Source organism: Panthera leo, chromosome A1, assembly GCF_018350215.1.
Source record: "Panthera leo isolate Ple1 chromosome A1, P.leo_Ple1_pat1.1, whole genome shotgun sequence".
Classification (NCBI taxonomy): Eukaryota; Metazoa; Chordata; class Mammalia; order Carnivora; family Felidae; genus Panthera; species Panthera leo.
In genome coordinates this window covers 157,427,936-157,436,577 of record NC_056679.1, presented here as the reverse complement: position 1 = coordinate 157,436,577, position 8,642 = coordinate 157,427,936, and positions in this window count along the sequence as shown.

Sequence of the window (8,642 nt, the reverse complement as noted above, 5' to 3'; positions counted from 1 at the left end):
TTACTCCTTAAATATCCCTAAGCAACACATTTTAGTTTTGAAAAGCAGTAACAAACACCAACCCAGCTGAGTAAGGCAAGGACAACATTATCATAATCAGGTGAATGGCCCCAGGAGAAGATAAGCTGAATAGAGGCTCTGGGTCCTAGACTGGCTTCAGCTTCCCTAGGAGTTTACCAAAGGGGCAGCCCCTGAATACTGGGCACCCCATCGTTGGGAAAGCTAGTGTGTGAACAAATACTGGGCATCCTCTAGAAATAGAGTCAATGGAAGGGGGCTGCTCTGCCTTCTCTCCTTCCATGGCCCAACTCCATTTGTCAGGAGCAGGTCAAAGCACACCACTTCTATGCGAGTGCAGCATGCCTGTGCCCCCTCCTAGCCAAGTGTGTGGTCTGAAGAAATGTCATCAGCACAAGGCAAGCTAAGTACAGTTAAGGATCTGCTTCAGGCTCATTTGGGTACTCTGTGCTCAAGTTAGGGAAAAAAAAAAAAAAGGATACAAACTGGAGAACCACCAAATGGATAATTACACTGCTCTGGTCTGGGCTGGTTGCCCTCTATGTCTGGGCACACCTCTCTTCCCTGTGAAGGAAGGATCTCCTTTGCTGTCATTCTGGGTACTCTGTTTCTCTCCTGGGATGGATCTCCTATTTCCCACTCTCTGTACATATTTGTTACAGCTAAACTGCTTTAACAACGATGTAGTATTATGATAGATAGAAGCTTGTTTCTCTCTCTCATGACACTCAAGAGACAGGCAGGTGGCTTTACTCCACAAAGTCACAATCAGCCAAGGGTTGAATGCACCATTTCTGCTCACATCCCATTGGCCAGAATTGATCTATGGTCCCTGTTAGCTGCAAGGGAGGCCAAACAATGGTGTCCCCAATGGGAACCCCTTGCTCTGCTATAATTCAGAGGTGTCTACACCAAAAGAAAGAAGGGGAGAATGGTTATAAAAAGCAAGTTATCAGATTGTGACTTTCTCTTTTTTCAGTCTTTTTTATTTGGGAAGGCCGTATATCCTCCATGGTTTTTAAGAAAGAGAATGGGAAGTAAAGTTGAAAAACCTTGCTTGGCTAAAAATGCTTTTATCCTACGCTTACATTTGATTGATAGTTCATCTGGCTATAGCTGCTAGTTGGAAATCATTTTCCTCCAAAAGTTTGAAGACACTGATCATTGTCTATTGTTTTCAGTGCTGCTGTTAAGAAGTCTGAGTCATTTTGATTCCTAAACCTTTATAGATGACCTGCTTGGTTTTCTTACTTGTTTTGTACTGTGGAAGCTTATACAATCTTCCCTTTAAGACCTGTGCTCTGAAATATTACGGTGATATGCTTTCGTAAGGGTCTATTTATCTTCATTCATTTTGGGGGCTCCTTGAAGGTTTCAAGGGTCCATCCGCAGTTTTATTGGATTATTTCATAGATACTTTCCTCCCCTCCATTTTCTCTGTATACTCTTTCTGGAACTCCTAGCAGTCAAACATTGGCTTTCCTGGACTTGTCCTTTAATTTTTGTTATATTTTCTCTTATTCTTTCCCTGAGGGATTTACTCATCTTCATCTTACTTTTCTATTGAGTTTTTAATTTCTAATATTATGTTTTTAATTGCCAACAGCTCTTCAGTATTGTCTGAATGTTTCTTTTTTGTAGAAATGTTTTTGTTTCATGAATGCGATATCTTATCTCTCTGAGGTTATTGTGTTTTTTTTTAAACTTTTACTGAACTTTTTCCAACTATGATTTTTCTTATTTCCCAGAGTTCTTTCTTGTTCTTAGTTGTTTTCATTTTTTTTTCTTTTTCCTCTTGTTCTTGTTTATGAATGCAAATGTTTTTTTTTAATCTCTCAAAGATACTAATTATAGTTGTGACTTATTTACTTATTGAGAGAGAGTGTGAGCCAGGGAGGAGCAGAAGAGAGAGAGAGAGAGAGAGAGAGAATCTTAACCAGGCTCCATACCCAGAATGGAGCCCGATACGGGGCTCCATCTTACAACCATGAAATCATGACCTGAGCTGAAATCGAGTTGGACTCTTTTTTTTTTTTTTTTTTTTTTTAATTTTTTTTCAACGTTTTTTATTTATTTTTGGGACAGAGAGAGACAGAGCATGAACGGGGGAGGGGCAGAGAGAGAGGGAGACACAGAATCGGAAACAGGCTCCAGGCTCCGAGCCATCAGCCCAGAGCCTGACGCGGGGCTCGAACTCACGGACCGCGAGATCGTGACCTGGCTGAAGTCGGACGCTTAACCGACTGCGCCACCCAGGCGCCCCTCGAGTTGGACTCTTAATCAACTGAGCCACCCAGGTGCCCCCAGTTGGGGCTTTTTAAAAAGCTCTCTCCTGATTCTTGCATTTTCTCTTTTCCCTCTGAGTCCCTATTTTCCATTTCTGCTTTACATTTGAAGGCCATTCAATGTTCTGCTCTGAACAGGTGACATCTGGCCGTCTGTTCATATTTAGGAATGAGGCACCAAAACCTGGTTAGACGATTTGTGTGCACAGATTGGGCTCGTCAACTGGTGGCCTTCACCACAGTCTTAGTTCAAATGCTACCTTTTCAACAAGGCCTCCCACAACACCTGACTTAAAATTTCACGTGGCATTCCCTATCCCTCTTCCTTGTTTTGTTTTTCTTTACAGGATTCATCCCCTAATACAGTGCATAATTTATTTTGTTTACAGTCTGTCTTCACTAAAATATAAGCCCCTTGAGATCAGGAAATTGTGTCTGTTGATTTACTGCTCTATCTACAGCATCGAGAAAACTGGCTGCACGTAGTGGGCATTTTGATAAATATCTGTCAGATGTTAGGATGAATACATCAATGAATAAATGACTCAATCAATGAATGAACGATCATGTGCAGATCCCTCAATGTAGAAATGTTTTTGTTCCTGGGTGTTTTTCTTTTAAGCTGTTCGGTTTCCCCAGTGTCACAGCTGGGGCGTCGGGTCTTGCTGCCAGGTGCTGGCTGCCGAGCAGGGGAAAGGGATTTGGCAGCTTCTGGGCCAGGGTGCAGTCTCTCATGTCCTTTCCTGGTTTCCGTCAGCTCCTGGCTGAATAATTCTCTGTGATACTCAGGGAGAAAAAGGAGTATCATCCAAAGGACACCAAGACGTTGGCACAAGGGGTTTGCAAAGAAGGCAACAAGAATAACCAGGCAAAAAAATATAAATAAATCATAGCCAAAGCTCTACTCCTTCTGTTTACTTTAAAAAGAAAGTGATTCAATCTCCTGCGGGTGTCTCATTTTCGTAACGGCCTGCAGTCTGCTGCTTCCAGCCTGGGCCCTGGAGTGGGACACCTAACAGCCATTCCTCCAAATTCCAGGGCTGTCCAAAGATGGTCCTTATGGGGAGACAACTCGCAGGGTGACAGTGTGGTCTGTATGGCCCAGACCACACTATTTATATCCCCAGTGACTATTTTTAGGCCATTATCTTAATATTTGGTTGTAAGAGAAAGACACACGCCCTAATGCACTGTACCATAGCAATTGTTAGTAGGTCCTGGGATGTATGTTACAGAACCTGGCTCCTGAAATGTTTTAAGTAAAATTTCTTTCTTTTCTTAATAGTCTTTTCTTATTAAATACATTAAACATTTGAAAGAGTAGAATTTAATCTTGCCAATTAATGGGAGAGAATTCTAGCCTGGTCCCTTTAAACACAGGTGATATTTAAATTCAGGTCTATATTTATACACAGATTTCTATTTTCTGTCCCCAGGGGACTTTTCTGGTGAGCTGTGCAGAGCTGAGGGGGGAGAGGAGAAGAAGGGGTGTTAGGAGAGCCAATGAAGGTGCAGAGCTTCGTGTCACCCTCTGGGGTTGCCCCTAGTGCACCTGGGTTTGATTCTTTATGGCTCTTCCTGCCCAGTCAAGGCCCCCTCCCTGCTAGCAGGGCTGAAGTAGCCTCCGGGTGCCTGCAGCTGAGCTCACTCAGGGAGAGAGAACTGCCTTCTCAATTTTCTCTTGTGTGCCTCATAAGACTTCAACTACTTTATACATAAAATTACAAGTTGTTTTCAAGGTGAGGTACTAAGGTATTTATTTTTGAGAGAGAGGAGAGAGCACACAGGCAGGTGAGGGGCAGAGAGACAGGGAGGCACAGAATCTGAATCTGAAGCAGGCTCCAGGCTCTGAGCTATCAGGACAGAACCTGACGTAGGGCTTGAACCTGTGAGCTGTGAGATCATGACCTGAGCTGAAGTCAGATGCTTAAGCAACTGAGCCATCCAGGCGCGCCACCCCCCCACCCCGTCCCTTATTCTTTGTTAAAAAAAAAATTAATGTTTATTTTTGAGAGAGAGAGCGCAAGCAGAGGAGGGGCAGAGAGAGAGGAAGATAGAAAATCCAAAACAGGCTCCAGGCTCTTTGCTGTCAGCACAGACAGCCCCAACATGGGGCTCGAACCCACAGAGATGAGATTATGACCTGAGCCAAGCCAGATGCCCAACTGACTGAGCCACCCAGGCACTCTATTTGCCTTTTGCTATTATTTTTCCAAGTCATCCTAAGGATCGGGTATGAATGTTCTTTAAGACAATCTGCCCTGCCTTCTAACCAGAGGTGTCAGACACAGACCAGAGGATCCACTCTGGGAAGGAAAAACCAACAACTCCTGGGAAGACCAAATCAGAGACTTTGGCTGGAAGCTGTGGCCACAAGGCCCGTCCCCTAGCATCTAGAATGCAATCCCCTCTGTGGCAAGAGTGTGCACACAGTGTTGACTCTGATTGTCTTTAACCAGTCACCTGAGTGGAAGATGTCACTCACAAACACAGTCATTGGATGACCAGAGAGTGCAGAGTGTGAGGGAAGAAAAGGATGGATTACAGGCTGCCCTCTCAAAAGAGAAGAATGTGAGTAGCCTGAGACAGAAAAAAATGTAAGCTAACCTGAAAGTTGCCGTGGTTCTTTTCCCAACCCAGAAAGCCTGAGACAGGCAGCACCAGAGAAGGGATAAATGTGGCTCTGGGCCATTTTTGATGACAACTTATCCCACTCAGTTATGTCCTAATAGACTGTCCTTAATATAACAAGGAAAACTCCCCTTGTCCAAGTGAGGGTTGGAGCAATGAACACAAAGTGGCCCTTCACGCACACCTGAGCTGGCCTAAGAAGAGAAATATCCCTTTGTGAGAATCTGGGGAGTGAGGGCTATGTGCTCCCCATAATGAGATGATCTTTAGTGTGAGGCCTCTTCTCTCCACTGATTATTCTTTGGCTTGTGGAGAGTGGACCCTGTGACCTACAGAAACCTGGCATGGTCTCAGGGCTGTTGACAGGGTCAGAACATCCACAGATGTTCCCATTTTCCACAGGTATATACAAAGACTTACCTTTCTATGTATCTTTTACTACATCTATTTTTTTTCTAGTATTTCAAAAAAGGTGAACAATTGGTCTACCAAGTTAGAAGTTTTTCTTAGTTTATTTTCTTGTATGGCAACAGCAGCAGTGAATAAAAGATAAATTCATTTAAAGGATCACTGCATGTACATAGAATTATCTCTTCAAAATAGTTAATTTACTTAAAAAGAAAAAAAAGCATCTCAGCAGTTATAGTAGCTTTTGACCATTACTGTTTTCTCAGTGGCTAAAGCATAACCACTACATGTGGAGAGGCTGTGGTCTGTCCCATCTTTTAATATCGAAAAAATGGGGAGGGGAGTATCCAGAAGTTTGGAAATATCAGAAGCTATTGTCCTATACCAAAGAGATGGCTAACACCTGGTTCTCAACCTTCCTATTTGCACAGATCAGAATCTAGAAAACAGCCACAGACTAAAGGTAGTAGCAAATAATGGTTAACTCCTATCAAAGTCAGTGTATAATGAATTTTATCCCATGTTTCCCAGGCATTTTTAAAAGGTTATAGAATCTACCCATTGGCTGGAATAGGAGAACATAAAAGTCTGCATGCTATGATGAAAGCAGCTTAGATAGACTCAGCTGCTATCACTGGAGGCCAAGCTCATTCTATGTTTTGAACATGTTTTCACTCATGTGATCCTCCCAGTGGCCCTATAAGCCAACTATTATTGATGAGAGAGCGTGGGGCAAGCTGAGGGCAAAGTACAGGCTAACAGTACCCCCAACCCCAAGGTGTAACATGTGATGTTCCTCGGACACTCCTGGCTACCCAAGAACATAGGAAAGAGCCTTTAAGTGCTTGCCATGGTGATGCAGGAAACAAAAGCAAATGAAAAATTAAATTCCCTTACTGCGAACAGCCCACTGACAAGTCCTTGAAACCAGCAGAGTGACCTCCCTCTAGGAGCTCAGTTGTCTCGATAACATTTTGCTAGGGGCAAAAGAGCATCTTGGCTTCACATTATCCCAACCTTGAGCATACTGTAAGTCTACTTTAACATATAAAAATTCCACTGGAAACTTCCTTTATCTCAACTCTCCCAGGGTATATGCTGGCAATCACACTCCAAGCCTATGGCCCCCTGATATACATCTGAAAGTCTCGTGACTAAGGTTTTACCAAACAGTAATAAATGGTGCTTCCCTAGCAACAGCTCATCCCCCTCAAGATCCTGGAAACCTCGTTTCCAAAATAGCTTAGAGACCTACTCTATCCCTGACCCCCTCCCAACTTGAGGGCACATAATCAGTTACCCATCATGACCCCAGTGCAGCTCTTTCTGGCCACGGGTCCTGTCCCCATGCTTTAATAAAATCACCTTTTTGGATGTAAAATATCTGTATGCTGAAAACTATAGAAAGCTTATGAAGGAAATTGAAGAAGATATAAAGAAATGGAAAAACATTCCATGCTCATGGATTGGAAGAATAAATATTGTTAAAATGTCAATACTACCCAAAGCTATCTACACATTCAATGTAATCCCAATCAAAATTGCACCAGCATTCTTCTCAAAGCTAGAACAAGCAATCCTAAAATTTGTATAGAACCACAAAAGACCCCGAATAGTCAAAGTAATTTTGAAGAAGAAGACCAAAGCGGAAGGCATCACAATCCCAGACTTCAGCCTCTACTACAAAGCTGTAATCAAGACAGCATGGTATTGGCACAAAAACAGACACACAGACCAATAGAATAGAATAGAGACTCCAGAGTTGGACCCACAAAAGTATGGCCAACTAATTTTGACAAAGCAGGAAAGAATATCCAATGGAAGAAAGACAGTCTGTTTAACAAATGGTGCTGGGAGAACTGGACAGCAACATTCAGAAGATTGAAACTAGACCACTTTCTCATACCATTCACAAAAACAAACTCAAAATGGATAAAGGACCTGAATGTGAGACAGGAAACCATCAAAACCCTAGAGGAGAAAGCAGGAAAAAACCTCTCTGACCTCAACCGCAGCAATTTCGTATTTGACACATCCCCAAAGGCAAGGGAATTAAAAGCAAAGATGAACTATTGGGACCTCATGAAGATAAAAAGCTTCTGTACTGCAAAGGAAACAATCAACAAAACTAAAAGGCAACCAACAGAATGGGAAAAGATATTTGCAAATGACATATTGGACAAAGGGCTAGTATCCAAAATCTATAAAGAACTCATCAAACTCCACACCCAAAAAACAAATAATCCAGTAAAGAAATGGGCAGAAAACATGAATAGACACTTCTCTAAAGAAGACATCCGGATGGCCAACAGGCACATGAAAAGATGCTCAAAGTCACTCCTCATCAGGGAAATACAAATCAAAACCACACTCAGATACCACCTCACGCCAGTCAGAGTGGCCAAAATGAACAAATAAGGAGACTATAGATGCTGGAGAGGATGTGGAGAGACGGGAACCCTCTTGCACTGTTGGTGGGAATGCAAACAGGTACAGCCGCTCTGGAAAACAGTGTGGTGGTTCCTCAAAAAATTAAAAATAGACCTACCCTATGACCCAGCAATAGCACTGCTAGGAAGTTACCCAAGGAATACAGGAGTACTGATGCATAGGGGCACTTGTACCCCAATGTTTATAGCAGCACTTTCAACAATAGCCAAATGATAGAAAGAGCCTAAATGTCCATCAACTGATAAATGGATAAAGAAATTGTGGTTTGTATACACAATGGAATACTAAGTGGCAATGAGAAAGAATGAAATATGGCCTTTTGCAGCAACGTGGATGGAACTGGAGATTGTGATGCTAAGTGAAATAAGTCATACACAGAAAGACAGATACCATATGTTTTCACTCTTATGTGGATCCTGAGAAACTTAATAGAAGACTATAGGGGAGGGGAAGGAAAAAAAAAGTTAGAGAGGGAGGGAGCCAAAGCATAAGAGACTCTTAAAAACTGAGAACAAACTGAGGGTTGATGGGGAGTGGGAGGGAGGGGGGGGTGGGTGATGGGCATTGAGGAGGGCACCTGTTGGGATGAGCACTGGGTGTTGTATGGAAACCAATTTGACAATAAATTTCATATTAAAATAAAATAAAATCACCTTTTGTACCAAAGACATCTTCAAGAATTCTTTCTTGGCCATCGGCTCCAGACCACTCCACCATCACCCCAAAACTTCATCACTATCACCATCATTTCTGTTCTAAAGATGCAACACACAGAGAGTTTAAGTAGATTACCCAGGATCTCTCAGCAGAGCCAGGATTTGAGTCCAGCAGGCTTCCAGGAGCACATGT